Genomic DNA, 16,098 nt, shown 5'->3' with positions numbered 1-16,098 from the left:
TACTAGCCTATATGCCCAAGCGTCACCTGTGAAAGCTCAAAGAACACAGGGGGGCCACTGACTGAGACCTCCGCCGCCTTAGACCCCACACAGGGGCGTCTCTGAGGTCCCATACAGGGGATGTAAACTGAGGCCCCGTACAGGGGGCGCTGACCCAGGCTCCTCACAAGGAGTACCGACCGAGACCCTGCACTGGGGCGCCTACTGATACCCCGCACAGGGGGCACCATTGGACCCCTAACAGGGGCATTGGCTGAGACCCCGCACAAGGGGTACCTACGGATACCCCGCACAGGGGGCACTGGCTGAGACCCCGGACAAGGGGCACCTACGGAAACCCCTCACAGGGGGCACTGGCTGAGACCCCGCACAGGGGGCATCTACGGATGCCCCACACAGGGGATACCACTGGTCCCTGATCACAGGGGGCACTGCCTGAGGCCCCTCACGAGGGCATTCATCAAGGCCCCTCACAGGGGGCACCTACACCTACTTAAACAACCCCCCCCAAAAGGGGGTCGCCCTCAGAGCCCCCACAGCGCCGTCCCTCTGGAAGAAGGTGTCCGGCGTGGCCGTGCGGATTAGCAGGCCGCAGCCTAACTTTTTGGCCGCCCGCCGCGAGTGCACAGGTCCACGGGGGGACCGGACCAGGCTAGAGCCGAGGAAGGAGGGCGGATGCCCGCAATGGAAAGCTGCGACCTCCGCCGCCCGCTCTAGGGCCGCCTCGCACGTTGTCTGGTCGGTAGGCCGGCCGCCGCGAGTGCTCAAAGCCGCGACCCAAATTAGTGGAGGGCCGCCGCAGGGGGCGAGGATGTGCGAATGCCTGGTCACCCACCCAACCATCCATCAAGTGCCAAGGTGTACCCCCATAGTGACAACCCTGGAGGGGAGGGGGTGGACCGAGTGTCCGAAGCACCTAAGCCAGAGGCCTGGGCCTCACCCAGGGAAGGGGGGTCTGGAGGAGAACCCCAGAGGGACCGCCCACCCCAGGGAGTACCCGCGCCCCACACCACTCCAGGGAAGGAGAGGAGGGGGCCCCTCACTTACCGTTCCAGCGAGTGCGCAAGTAACGCTCCCAAACAGATCCTCCTCGCAACCGAAGTGGGAGGCTGTCGGCCATGAGGAACGCTGCGACACAGGCTGAAACCCGGTCGTATGCGACCTTACAAGACGTTTAACTCGCAGGGCCAGCCCCCGCCCCCCCCCCCACGACTTCCTCAGCTTCTCCTGCCAGGCAACCCGATCTGTCCTGATTGGCCAGGAGGAGAAGCCAGACGACAACAGCGAATATTAATTTGCTATTGTCACAAGTGGGTGGGTTCGGGGTGCAATGCTCTGCGCCTTGAGCCCAACCTTTTTTAAGCCAATTAGAGCCTCAGGCTCTAAAAATGCGGCTTGAAAAAAAGAATCAAACGTCCCTGTGCCCCTAATGGACCAGCCGCTCCTAATAAAACCTCTTTCACGTGGAGCAGACTATCAAGCAGATCCGCCTGCTCAGCGAGGGATCTGTCTGCTGATCCCCGTTGAGCAAGCGGATGACAGGTCCGTGTCCGCTCCGCTAATGCAGAGCAAGCACAGACACAGCAGCTATTCTCTCCGGTGCAGGCGGATGGAAACGATCCATCCGATCCGCTAGATGGATGGGGAATGGAATCCCCATTCGTCTGTTTTTAGCGAACTGGACTGGATCGGATGCAGGCAGGTGTAAACGGACACATGTCCATTTACATCAGCCTCTCCATAGAGAACAATTGGTGGTCCGATTGGACTCGCTTGAAAAACGGACAAGCAGTCTGTGTGGCTCGGGTATCTATGCCCGGAAGTGGGAGCAAAATACCTGTATTAGACAGGTATTTGCTCCCACCTCCCCCCCTGAAAGGTGCCAAATGTGACACCAGAGGGGGGGAGGAACCGGAAAGTGGAAGTTTCATTTTTGGGTGGAACTCCACTTTAAACTCCCTTACGCAAAAAAGTTTTATCCCTATTGTGGGGTCACCAGTACGGTATTTGTAGATTGAAATCATATCCCCACTCAAGCGTCTCTTCTCCAGAGAGAATAAGCTCAGTGCTCGCAACCTTTACTCGTAACTAATATCCTCCAGACCCTTTATTAGCTTTGTTGCCCTTCTTTGTACTCGCTACATTTCCAGTACATCCTTCCTGAGGACTGGCGCCCAGAACTGGACAGCATACTCTAGTTGCGGCCAGACCAGAGTCTTGTAGAGCGGGAGAATTATCGTTTTATCTCTGGAATGAATCCCCTTTTTAATGCATGCCAATGCCATTGCTGAGCCTATCATCTACTGGGACCCCCAGGTCCTTCTCCATCCTAGATTGATTCCCCCAGAGGTTCCCCCCCCCCCAATGTATAGATTGCATTCATATTTTTGCCACCCAAATGCATTATTTTACATTTTTCTACATTGAACCTCATTTGCCATGTAGTTGCCCACACCATTAATTTGTTCAGGTCTTTTTGCAAGGTTTCCACATCCTGCGGAGAAGTTTTTGCCCTGCTTAGCTTAGTATCGCTCCGCAAATACAGGGATTGAACTGTTTACCCCATCCTCCAGGTCGTTTATGAACAAATTAAACAGGATTGGTCCCAGCACAGAACCCTGGGGGACTCCACTACCCACCACTGACGATTCCGAGTATTCCCCATTTATCACCACCCTATGAACTAGCCCATGAAGCCAGTTTTCTATCCATGTACTCACCCTATGGTCCATGCCATTATTTTGTACAGTAAACGTTTATGGGGAACTGTGTCAAATGCTTTTGCAAAATCCAGAAACACGTCTACGGGCCTTCCTTTATCTAGATGGCAACTCACCTCCTCATAGAAGGTTAATAGATTGGTTTGGCAAGAACGATTCTTCATGAATCCATGCTGATTACTGCTAATGATACCGTTCTCATTACTAAAATTTTGTATAAAGTCCCTTATCATCCCCTCCAAGAGTTTACATACTATTGATGTTAGGCTAACTGGTCTGTAATTCCCAGGGATGTATTTTGGGCCCTTTTTAAATATTGGTGCTACATTGGCTTTTCTCCAATCAGCTGGTACCATTCCAGTCAGTAGGCTGTCAGTAAAAATTAGAAACAAAGGTCTGGCAATTACTTGACTGAGTTCCCTAAGTACTCTTGGGTGCAAGTCATCTGGTCCCAGTGATTTGTTAATGTTAAGTTTCCCAAGTCTAATTTTAATTCTGTCCTCTGTGGTATCGCCATACTCAGGAGGAGTAGCACAATGTGTTTTGGGGTGTAGCTGCAAGGATGCCTATACAGTGCGTGAGAAATAACTTGGTAATATGACAATTATGCGAAAAAAGAAATCTTAATTTTGCAAGAATTGTGGGAAAAAATTACAACTTAAAAAAACTCACCATGCCTCTTACTAAATACCTTAGAATGTCTACTTTCCAAAAAGGGGTAATTTGGGGGGTATTTGTACTGTCCTTGCTTGCAAGACCCCTTTCGCACGGGGCGGATCCACTCAGCAGGCTCCGCTCTGTTGATCCCCGCTGAGCAGGCGGAGGACAGGTCAGTCTCTGTTCACTGTGCAGGGACGGACCTGTCAGAGCCCCGCTGTTCTCTATGGGAAGATCAGATGAAAACAGACAGCATGTCCGTTTTCAATCGATCCGCTGGATGGATGGCGAACTTATCGCCATCCGTCTGTTTTCAGCAGATCTTATTGGATCGGATTTCAGGGGACACATCTCTGCTGACATCCGCCTGTCTATACAAGTCAATGGGTGGCCCACTCAAATCCGCCTATTAAACGAACAGGTGGATCTTTTTTTTGCGGCCAATCATATGAAAGGGGCCTTAGTGTCTCAAGAAATGAGATAGGCCATCAGTATATCAGCTGTGATCAATTTTCAGTAATTGCCACCATAGCGTGTAGAAGCTATAATTTCACAAAGACCAAATAATATGCACTTATTTGGGTTATTAAGCTATGTAGCAGTAAAAATTTTAGCCAAAATGTATATAGAAAAATTACTAATTTGTAAAATGTTATTACTAACTAAAATTAAGAAAAATTCATTTTTTTTTACAAAACATTTGGTCTTTTTTCATTTATAGCACAAAAAACAGGTACCCAGTGGTGATTAACCGCTTCAGCCGCAGAAGGATTTACCCCCTTCCTGACCAGAGCACTTTTTGCGATTCGGCACTTTGTCACTTTAACTGACAATTGCACGGTCGTGCGATGTTGCACCCAAACAAAATTGATGTCCTTTTTTCCCCACAAATAGAGCTTTCTTTTGGTGGTATTTGATCACCTCTGCGGTTTTTATTTTTGCGCTATAAACAAAAAATAGCGACAATTTTGAAAGAAAAAGCAATATTTTTTACTTAATTACTTAATAAATATCCCCCAAAAATAAAATATATAAAAAAAATTTTTCCCTTAGTTTAGGCCAATATGTATTCTTCTACATATTTTTGGTAAAAAAAAACAAAAAAAAAAAACGCAATAAGCGTATATTGATTGGTTTGTGCATAAGTTATAGCGTCTACAAAATAGGGAATAGATTTATGGCATTTTTATTATTATTTTTTTTTTATTAGTAATGGCGGCGATCTGTGAATTTTATCGTGACTGTGATATTATGGCGGACACATCAGACACTTTTGACACTATTTTGGGACCATTGTCATTTATACAGTGATCAGTGCTATAAAAATGCACTGATTACTGTGTAAATGACACTGGCAGGGAAGGGGTTAACCACCTGGGGGCGACGAAGGGGTTAAGTGTGTCCTAGGGAGTGATTCTAACTGTGGGGGGGGTGGGCTACTATACACAGGACAGTGATCACTGCTCTCGATGACAGGGAGCAGTGATCTCGGTCATATCACAAGGCAGAACGGGGAAATGTCTTTTTTACAAAGGCATCTCCCCGTTCTTCCGCTCCGTGACACCATCACGGGCACCCGGCCGATATCGAGTCCGCAGGACCTGCGGTCACAGTCATGGAGCACATGGCGGGCGCGCGCGCCCACGATGCCGCTTCTTATCCACATCAATACTGGGCACTTTCACCCCCTTCCTTCCCAGACCAATTTTCAGCTTTCAGCGCTCTTTAACTTTCAATGACAATTGCGCAGTTATGCAATGCTGTACCCAAATGAAATTTTCATCATTTTGTTCATACAAATAGAGCTTTCTTTTGGTGGTATTTATTCACGACTCCGTTTTTTTATTTTTTGCAATATAAGCGGAAATTTGGGAAAAAAAACAATATTTTCTTCTTTCTATTTTAAGAGAAATCCAATAAAATCGAATTTTGTCATAAATTTAAGCCAAAATGTATTCTGCTACATGTTTTTGGTAAAAAAAAAATCCCGTTAAGTGTATAATAATTGGTTTGTGTGATCACAGACAGATGTGATCATGTACAGATGTGAGCAGGTGATCACGGACATATGTGTGCAGATAATCATTGGGACATGTGATTTTACTGTTACATATGTGGGGGGCAGGTGTTTCTACTATGTGGGGATATGTGTTTTGGGGACATGTGTGTTAACTTTGTGTGTTTACACTGCGGGGACACTAGATTGGTGATCGGTGAGTAAAAAGCTGTAAAAAACAGCTCATACTCACTGATCACCAGCCGGCTGCAGCGATCCGCTCTCCTCTCACTGACAACTTCTGTGTGAGGAGAGGAGAGCCGACTGCCTAGCAACGGGTTCTGTATTTACATCACATGATGCCCGTCATGTGATCAGGAGGGCCAATCACAGAGCCCTCCTGCTGATCAGAGATGTGCCACGTGTCCGGGGGCGTTCCTGAACGTCCACTCAGGAGAGAGCGGCCACCCGGCCATTTATGTACAGTGGCCGGGTGGGAAGTAGTTAAAGGAGATGTACCTGTACGCCCTTTTGCCCACCCGTGCCATTCTGCCGACGTATATCATCGTGCGGCAGTCGGGAAGGGGTTAAATACCACTAAAAGAAAGCTCTATTTGTGTGAAAAAAAAAGGACAAAAATTCCATCTGGGTACAGTGTTGCATGACTGAGTAATTGTCATTCAAAATGTGAGAGTATTGAAAACTGGCCTGGTTAGGAAGGGGGTATAAGTGTCCAGTGGGCAAGTGGTTAAAGCAAAATTGAACTCGGGAAAAAAAAATGCTAACATGCAGGATTTTTAAAAAAAAAGAAGAGACCCTATTGGTCTCTTGTTTTAACTGCCTGTCAGCATTAATGCATAGCTCAACATACGTTTATGGCATCTCTCTGTGCCGTGATGATATGATTCCCATGCGCATACATGGGAGTGATGTCACTGTGGCCCGGTCACTTGGGCAGCTGAAGAGTCCAAACCTGGAAGGAAGACTAAGAGCACTGACAAGGCAGCGCTGGAGTGGATCGCTTGGCAGGTAAGTTTACCATAATGTGGTAATATGCTGTATACACTGGTATATTATAGCATAAAGCAGGTCTTTACAAACCCCAATGTTGTTCTGGCACCTGGGCTGCTGCCTGAATGTTCCACATATCCCGTGCACACCCCGCTATGTATTCCGGGCTCCACTTGCCCATCTGCAGGCCCAGGACTTGCATAGCGGGTGTCGCCAGGTAGAGGGAGGAGAGCAGACACATGTCCGCTCTCCTCCCCTTCTTGTTGTTGACCCGGAAGGGACATGTGACACCACTTCCACGTTGACAGTTTCGCCATCATGGCCGGGAAGGAATGTAATGCAGTGCTATGTGCATTGCATTATATTCAGTGGAGAACAGAGGAGACATGCAGGGGCTTATTAAAGAGAACCTGTCACCAAAAAAATCATCACATGGGGGACTTTTTTGTCCCTTATGTGATGGGGGGGAAAAAAAGTCAAGAAAAAAAAAATAATTCTAAAAAATGAAGGTTTCACCCAACCACATAACAACCCCCCCCCCCCCCCCCTAAAAAATTGAGGCCCCCAAAATATACACAGGTACCAATGTAAACGCATGTGGCAGGGTGCCTACGCCTGAAAACGTTGATTGTGATACACATTACCACATAGGTTTGTTGGGTATCTATTTACTCTGTGCAACCTCCGCTTTTATATTTTACAAAAAAATTGGGTCATTTTTTTTGTGCCCCCTAAAACTAACTTTTAACGTGTTGTTTACTGAAATGTTGTGTTTCTTAGAACTTTGCGGTAATATCATGTGACATAAGAAATTGGAACTAACAATTTTATTCTCTAGGGTGTCTGCTTTCAGAAAATATATAATGTTTGGGGGTTTTATGTAATCTTCAGGCCTAAAATGATTTTATAACCCTGTGAAAAAAAAATAAATAAAATGCAAAAACGTCTCTGGCTGTGGGTTAAAGGATCAGTTCACCTTCAGAAACACGTTACATTGTTCTAAGGATGAGCTCAGGCGTGTTCGCAAGTCCACGTGCCCGCCAGGAAGCTGACACTCCACAGCGCTAATCACAGGCAGTGAGACATTTCGCGATCTGCGGCTGCACAGATTGGAAAATGTCTCACTACCTGTGATTAGCGCTGCAGAGTGTCAGCTTCCTGGCGGGCGCATGGACTTGCGAACACGCCTGAGCTCATCCTTACATTGTTCCACCCGCAAGATTTGTTAGTTTAAAAAAATGGCTGCTAACTTTTTTAGCTGTCTCCTAGATTCAAAGCATATTTGTAAACCCCTGGCATAAAGCTCCCGAAGACTTTTTTTTCTAGGTTTAATTCTGCTGCTTTGTGCCTTTCAGCACGCTATACTGCTATTAAAGTGATTGGAAAGGCAGAAGGTTTATCTTAATGCATTCTATGCATTAAGATAAAAAGCCTTCTGTGTGCAGCAGCCCCCCAACACTTTCCTGAGCCCCATGTCGATCCAGCGATGTCCACAAGTGCTTCGGCCTCCCTACTGATTGGCTGAAACACAGCACCTGTGCCATTAGCTCCCACTGCTGTCATTCAAAGTCAGTTAGCCAATGAGGAGAGAGAGGCAGAGGGGCCAAACCGCGGCTCCGTGTCTGAATGGACACACGGAGCTGCAGCTCAGCATGGGTGCCCCCCATAGCAGGCTGCTTGCTGTGAAGACACTCTACAGGAGGGAGGGGCCAGGAGTAACGAAGAAGGACCCGAGAAGAGGAGGATCCGGGCTGCTCTGTTCAAAACCACTACACAGAGCAGATAAGTATGTTTGTTATTTTTACAGACAAAAAAGAGAGACTTTAGTATCCCATTAAATGCAGCATGTGCCATTTCCAAGTGCTGTGATGGTTGTTCAGCGTCCAAACCCACCTGAGCTACCCCCCCCCCCCCCATGAAGCTGTCAAAGTCGACAGCCAATCACAAATGGCAGAGTCATTCCCAGCCCTGCAGCTACATGTATACATGCTGCTGCAGGGAGTAGAATGCCTCTGCTGGTTGGACTGCCGTGGAAGTAGAAATTACTGTAGTAGTGCCAACTACCACAGTGATCCTTGTGGTCTTCCACATCCTATGCCAAGAAGCCATCCCGCTACACACAGTAACCACAGGTTGTCACTTGGCACAAACACCTATCACAGATTGCTTTTACATTTTTCTCAATGAATGCAAACTGTTCTCTGGTTGGATGAGCTGGAGAGGCTTTTGGTGATGTCAGCATCTCAACCTCATCCAATCAAAGACAACCTTGCATTCATTAGGAAAAATACAAAGCCTTCTGTGAATGGAGCCAATGCTGAGTGAGCGACCTCCAGCGGTTTCTATGCAGCGGGGCGGTCAATCAGCAGCGGACACAGAAAACACACAAGTAACACGTGTGGTGGCGACTTCTACTGTGGTTCTTCACTTTCATGGCAATCACTCAGGTATGGAACACACATTGGTCCAATGTAACTGTGCAATAAATTCCACCGCTGAAGGCTAAACGCACGCGCTGCGACTCCGGGCAGAATCTTCACTGTAATCATGACATTCAACTATAGGCAGCAAAGCTACTTTTCTGACAAAATAGTTTCAGACATGAAGGGGTTACAGGTACGACTCAGAACATACATAGTGACCGGTCCTCCAACATCCGCACAGCACTCAGGCTTCACCAAAGTGAGACCTGACTTGTTGCTATAGGTTACTACACACCCCACTGAACAGTCACCCCTATCCCTCCAGAGATGTGACGGACACACAACAACAATAATAATAAAGTCACACAACTCACGTGTCTGCTCTGACTACACAATCACTTCCTTCTTCTGCACGCCGCTCACTTACAAAACACGCCCCTTCACCGGCACACAGCGCTCAATGACGGCGCATGCGCGCACGGCGATGAGCGGCGATCAGGTGCTGCGCATGCGTACTTGCAGTTCGACGCATGCATGCCTTCATTGGAAATGAGAAAAAAAATGTGTCAGCAGAATGAAATGCAAAGGGGGGGGGGGTCTGTTTACATCTGCTATGGACTATACGTTTTAGGAAGAAAATAACAGATTGTGGTGTCAGATTAACCTTCTAAAATGTAGACATTGCCTGTATTTAAAAAACGAATTTGTGTATATATAGATAGATAGATAGATAGATAGATGTCATTGCAATGTACCACGATTGGCCACTAGAGGGCCGTCCAGAACGTATTGGCTGCCCATAGCTCAATAAAAACTTATAATTGCAGTGTACCACCAACAATGACCACTAGAGGGCTGCCTCGGACTCACCAGTCCCCCATAGTAACAAGGTAAAAATATATCATTGCAGTGTACCAACAATGACCAGTAGAGGGCCACTTAGGACTCATCAGCCGCACATAGTAACAGTATAAAAATATACAATTGCGGTGTACCGCAAATGACCACTAGAGGGCCGCCTAGGACTCACCAGCTGCCTATAGTAGTTCTATAAATATGTGTAATTGCGGTGTACTACCAAAGGCCGCTAGAGGGCCGCCTAGGACTCATCGGTTCCCCATAGTAACAATATGAAAATATATCATTGTAGTGTACCACGAATGTCCACCTAAAGGGCCGTCCAGGACTTATCAGCTGCCCATAGCGCAGCTCCATAAAAACATGTCATTGCAGAGAACCACCAATGACCACCAGAGGGCCGCCTAGGACTCATCGGCATGCCCCTAGTAACAGTATAAAAATATACCATTGCGGTGTACCACGAATGACCACTAGAGAGCCGCCAAGGACTCACCAGCTGTCCATGTAAATGCAGTGTACCACGAATAACCACTAGAGGGCAGCCTATAAAAATATATAATTGAGGTGTACCACGAATGACCAATAGAGGGCTGCCTAGGACTCACCAGCTGCCCATAGTGTAGCTCTATAAAAACATGTAATTGCAGTGCTACCACCAATGACCACTAGAGGGCCACCTAGTACTTGTGTGCTGCCCGTTCTACTTCTCCTGTTGCCAGGTAACAGCTCGGGACTCCGGCTTTCACGTTATATTATTATAATCATTTCTCTCTACATTTTAAGCATAAACTGCACATTTTATTATGTTTTAGGGAGAGATCTTAAATGAATGTCGTGTTACGATGGTTAGTGACTTTGCCAGGACTTAACATGGCGCAGTTGCTGTGGAAAGTCACTTCCGCTTCCGGCGACCTTCAGAGCATGTGTGAGAGTGGAGGCTATAACTGTGTTCCTGCGTGATGAGGGAAGCTGCGAGCTGAATCGGGACGATAGAAGAGAAGAATGATGAAGTGGGCTCTGTGTAGAATACAGGCAGACTGGTAGGTAATAATCCTCTGAATGGATGGAAGAAGGCGGCCATTGTCAGGGGAGACTTGTCTGTGCTGTGGATGGAGGGACCAGTAGCTGAAGGATGAGAATGGGGGGGGGGGATCTGTGAAGTGTCGTCATTACCTAGACCTCCTCCTTCTCCTATAGTGGAACCCTGGAAATAACATTCAGATCACAGGGACCCCTGCCAATAGTTCTGCAGATCGCTGTAAATCTGGGTAAACATCAAAGCTGGGATAGAAGAATATGTTAAAGCAGAACCAAAGTATAGAGTACGCGAGGGTTATAACCTCTGCCAGTTTTTTTGCCATCTGTGTCCCATGGGGGAGATTTTCCTTCACTTCCTGTCCCTTGGGGGAGATTTTCCTTCACTTCCTGTCCCTTGGGGGAGATTTTCCTTCGCTTCCTGTCCCATAGCCAAAACAGGAAGTGAGAGGAGATCCCTGCAAAGTGAGGGAATCCCAGGAAGTCAGCAGAACTAGTGTCCCCATTGGAAGGTTTCCCCTCTATTACCGTCCTGGTGTCAACCCAGAATTTAGGTTTTTGTTTTACTGTCAATGATAATGGTGAACAGGACAAATAGAGAGAGTGAATCGCCCTAATGGGGACACAGACAGCAATAAACACCCAACAAGTGTTCTAATCCCCGTACGTTCTGTCCACAAGTTTTGCCTTTTAGTCATACTTTAAAGAGGAACTAAAGTTGTGTGGTGACAAAGAGCAGGCTTTTTATTGCAAAAGAGACAGGGGGCTCCCACTCCCATGTGTGTGGGGCTATAATTGGCTCCACAGTGCTGATGCCCCTCCTACTCATCTTGAGTAGTTAAAGCGGAACTGAAGTTTCACTGTATGAAACAGCGAGAGCAGGCGCGCTATTTATCGCTATAGAGACATGCACTGCCTCTGCTGCAGTAAAATGCCCCTACCTTCCTGCTCGCTGTCTTCTCCAGCACTGAAAACTGAGCTGCGCATGCACAGCTTTCCTTACAGCACCAGGCCGGTTTGTGAGTGCCAGGACGACAGCCTTCTGCACATGCAGGGCGTCATCCCCCACTGACCATTGAAGAGGCCTGAAGATCCGCACTTATAAGAAGATGCCGGTGCTGATCCAGGACCATTGGACAGGTTCGTTTTAAGCCTTTTAGCTCTGCTTTAACCCACAGCTGTCAATGACAACTCAGTCACAGTTCTGGGAGTGCCAATGAAGCGTGTCTTGGAACAAGACATCATTGTATGTATGGGTGTTGAGGCCCACCTGCCCTGCTGCCACACGAAGGGCTTATTTAGATGGGCAGTAAAAACAGGCAGCTGAGCCACGGTTTTACCACCCCCTGATGGCCTACCCAAACTAACAATACAATCAGCAGTCAGGGCTGTACAAATGGCACACCATTTTTAACTCTGGTTGAAGAGTTTGAAAAAAAAAAAAATCCCAATAAGAGTATATTGTTTTGCGCTAGAGGTGCACCAAACCATTTTGGTACCGAAACCAAAAATTTAGAATGTACTTGTTCGAAACCGAAAATAACAGTTTTAAATATATATATGTATTATATTGAACGTTTTAAATAATATAATGAATTTAAATTAATATGAATTTATTGTCAGACATTATTGGCACCTTTAGCACAAAAAAACTCAAGAAACATGCATCCCTTTAAATTCTGTGTATGTCTTCACACTGGTCTGTTGCGTTTCCGTTGTGGTGTTACAAATATTGCTGCATTTTTGGTCAGTTTAAACAAAAAAACACACCTCCCCATTGAAATGCATTGAAAACGTATCAATAACACACCTATGTTCCTTTTTTTAGCCAGTTTTTGAGTCACACGACTCATGAAAAACACACCATAAGCACAAAAAAATCGCCATTATCGCCACCTTTTTCTCAATTCGAAATTTCAGTGCATCTCTAATTTGTGCTAAAGTTATAGCGTCTACAAACTATGATATATATATTATATATGTGTGTGTGTGTGTGTGTGTGTGTGTGTATATATATATTTCTGTGTATGGTGGCGATCAACGACTTAAAGTGGGACTTGCAATGGCCAATCTGATACTAACTGACACTTTGTGGGAACCAGTGACACTAATGCAGTGATCAGTGCTAAAAATATGCACTGTAACTGTACTAATCACACTGGCTGGGAAGGGGTTAAAGACCAAGGGCGATGAAAGGGTTAAATGTGTGCCTAACCAGTGTATGTGTGTACACAGTGTTCTGCTTTTACTAGGGGATGTGCTGGATTTTATTCCCTTGTTTACATATGCAGAGCTCTGTCCAGCCTGTCTCCTCTTTTTAGCCCCAACTTAACAAAATAAATAAATACACAATACAGTAAAATCTTGGATTGCGAGCATAATTTGTTCCAGAAACATGCTTGTAATCCAAAGCACTTGTATATCAAAGCAAATTTCCCCATAAGAAATAATGGAAACTCAAATTATTCATTCCACAGCCATTTATTCATAAGTCCTTCAGTTTATAGTCCATATAAAAAGATTATAGCAATGTGATAGGTTGTGTAACCACAAATGGAAGCCTCCACAAGGGGATTAGAATGAAAATCCAGCAGGTGCTACAGAGTATAAAAGGGAAGAAAAGTGCCTCTAAGTGTAGCAATAAGTTGCTAAATGTTGTACCTTCATTAAATGTAACTATATTGCTACACTTAGAGGTGCCTCTCATCTCTTTTATACTCAGTTGGGACATGACACTTCTTGTATATCAAGTCAAAATTTATTGAAACATTTTGCTTGTCTTGCAAAATGCTCTCAAACCAAGGTTTTGCTGTAATGATCAGTAAAAAAAATAAAATAAACCCCTAACCTAACAAAATAAATAAATATACAATAATAATAAATAAAACCCTAATCCTAACCCCAATCCTAACTTTAACCTAACTAAATAAGTAATAAATGAATTAACCACTAACCATAGGCTCTAACTCCTAACCCTGACCAAAAAATAAATAAACAAATAAATAAGTGGATGAAAAAGCTGAAAAACATAGAAACAAATGGTGAAACAGATTATATTTTCTCTATTGGCTAATAAAAAAACACCAAAGATCCAAAACCCTCATACAAACGCCCAATAAAACCCTCAAAAACACAATGCTCAGGTTTGAATGCAGCCTCAGCATTTTATTTTGGCATGTCTTGCAATCCATCCAGAATAACTTGTTAGTTCTTATAAACTGGTATCGTGTGTTACATGCTGGGACTAGTCTATTGGATGAGCTCTTGCAAAGCTTGTTGCTTTCTAAATACTCAATCCCAGTAATTGCACCATATATATATATATATATATTGCAGGTTAAAGCAGTCATTTGTTGCTGCCCGCAGTGCCCGGATGGTCCATTTTAAGAAGCCCTCAGACTCTACAGAAGAGGACAGTTCAAAGCCTATAAAGTTTTCTACGAGTAAAGCCAACCCTCGCCATTGGACTGTCGCCAAATCATTTGGTAGTGAGTACCAGCGGCCATGGTGGAAAGTCCTGCCAGTCAGTTTGTTTATCATTGCTGTTATGACGTGGGCAGTATTTCGGAAAGAAACAGAAATCGACAAGATCATCTACAGACCAATTTCTGAGTTACTAGGCGACATAGAGACGACCAAATCACAAGATGAAAAAGGCAAATAAAATTCTATGTTGACTTTGTTTGAACTTATTATTACAAGCAAGCTTGTGGACCTTAGCTCTGCTGGATATACTGCATACGTGGATTTGGTCTTTTACATTTGGATTGGACAGTGTCATGAAGCCAATTGTTCTATCAAACTGTGTAATTGGTTTTGAGAATGAGCACAGCATAATTTGATGTATAATATGTAATAATTATTGATTGAGGGTCTGAATTTTAGTGTTTGTCCACATTATCATCAAAAATGGGGATTCAAAACTTATTACTGTTACCTATGACAAACAAGGTGAATTGAGCTGAGCAGCTGAATATACACAGTTGATCAGCAAAGTCTAAGTAAAGTCTGCTTTTGGCTTTATATCTACTGGTAAGCCTATAATACTGTAAGGCCGCGTACACACAGTCAGACTTTTCGACTGGACTTGTCCGACAGACTTTCCAGCGGACTTTCGACTGACTTTTTAACGAACCGACTTGCCTACACACGATCACACCAAAGTCCGACGGATTCGTACGTGATGACGTACACCGGACTAAAATAAGGAAGTTGATAGCCAGTAGCCAATAGCTGCCCTAGCGTCGGTTTTTGTCCGTCGGACTAGCATACAGACGAGCGGATTTCTGGGTCCGGCGGAGTTACGACGTAAAGATTTGAAGCATGTTCCATATCTAAAGTCCATCAGATTTGCGACTGGAAAAGTCAGCTGAAGGTCCGGTGAAGCCCACACACGATCGGATTGTCCACTGCATTTGGTCCGTCGGCGTCTGTTGGACAAGTTGAAAAGTCCCACCGCGTGTACGCTGCATAAGGCTCACCTGAAGGTACAGTAAACATCTCTTAAACGTGTATCGGTTAGAAGATATTTACTTTAGTAACAGCCAGTAATGTCACTAGTGCATGTACACTACACTCTGAATGGGCGGTGCCGTACATTCAGAGCGCTGTGCCACGGCTGTGACTCCCATGTGCGGGAGTGACATCACTGCGTCTCGGCCATTCAAACAGCTGAAGCCCATGAACCCGGAAGGAAGACCAAATTAGGATGGAAGCCCCAGCAGCAGTGACGGTGCACCGCTGGAGGACTTTGTTTTAAGGCAAGTCTGCCATGTGGTGGTTTCTAGCACATTATGACATTATCCTGCAAGGGCCCAATTTCATTTATTTTTTTGTGGTTTACTACTGCTTTAAAGGATACATTCACCTTTGGGCGCATGTTACACATTACACTCATATTTAGGGTATAACATGTACAATGCTTCAGCAGTCCCTGCTGGTGAGTACTCTCATAGTTCATTGACCTTCCTACGGGAGGTACAGGCAGACAGCTATACTGAGAGTCTGCAGGAACATGGCATTGAACCTCTGATCTACTGATCACGGTGCAATGATTTCCAGTCTCCTACAAAAAAAAAAAATAAATGCAATTTTTTTTTTTTCTGCAGAAATATGTGCATTTATTTTTACCAAAAGGTGAACTTAGTCTTAACATAAATGTGGGCTGTTTTGGAGTATCCGTGACGACATTCATTCATTTTTCTAATCATTAGTGGGGGTCAAATCAACATTTGTTTTGGACCGCAATAACAAGAAAATTCAAAGATGTAGATTTTTTTCTCACACAAATGAATTTCTAATGCCCCGTACACACGGTCGTATTTTCCGATGGAAAATGTCCGATCGGAGCGTGTTGTCGGAAATTCCGACCGTGTGTGGGCTCCATCGGACATTT

General features: G+C 45.2%; 1 protein-coding gene across 1 annotated transcript in view; it reads right to left on the bottom strand.

Moving 5' to 3' along the window:
- Window positions 1–9,336, bottom strand: part of CHLSN (cholesin) — a 640,429-nt gene extending 631,093 nt beyond the window's left edge. The window contains exon 1 of the mRNA XM_073636813.1: window positions 9,182–9,336. The gene's annotated coding sequence lies outside the window, so the exon portion shown is untranslated. The remainder of the gene's footprint in view (window positions 1–9,181) is intronic.
- Between the last annotated feature and the right edge of the window lie 6,762 nt (window positions 9,337–16,098).

The sequence above is a fragment of the Aquarana catesbeiana genome, linkage group LG06 (genome assembly GCF_042186555.1).
Source record: "Aquarana catesbeiana isolate 2022-GZ linkage group LG06, ASM4218655v1, whole genome shotgun sequence".
Taxonomy (NCBI): domain Eukaryota; kingdom Metazoa; phylum Chordata; class Amphibia; order Anura; family Ranidae; genus Aquarana; species Aquarana catesbeiana.
Note: the sequence above shows the minus strand (reverse complement) of the source record. Positions and strands in the feature narration are given on the sequence as shown.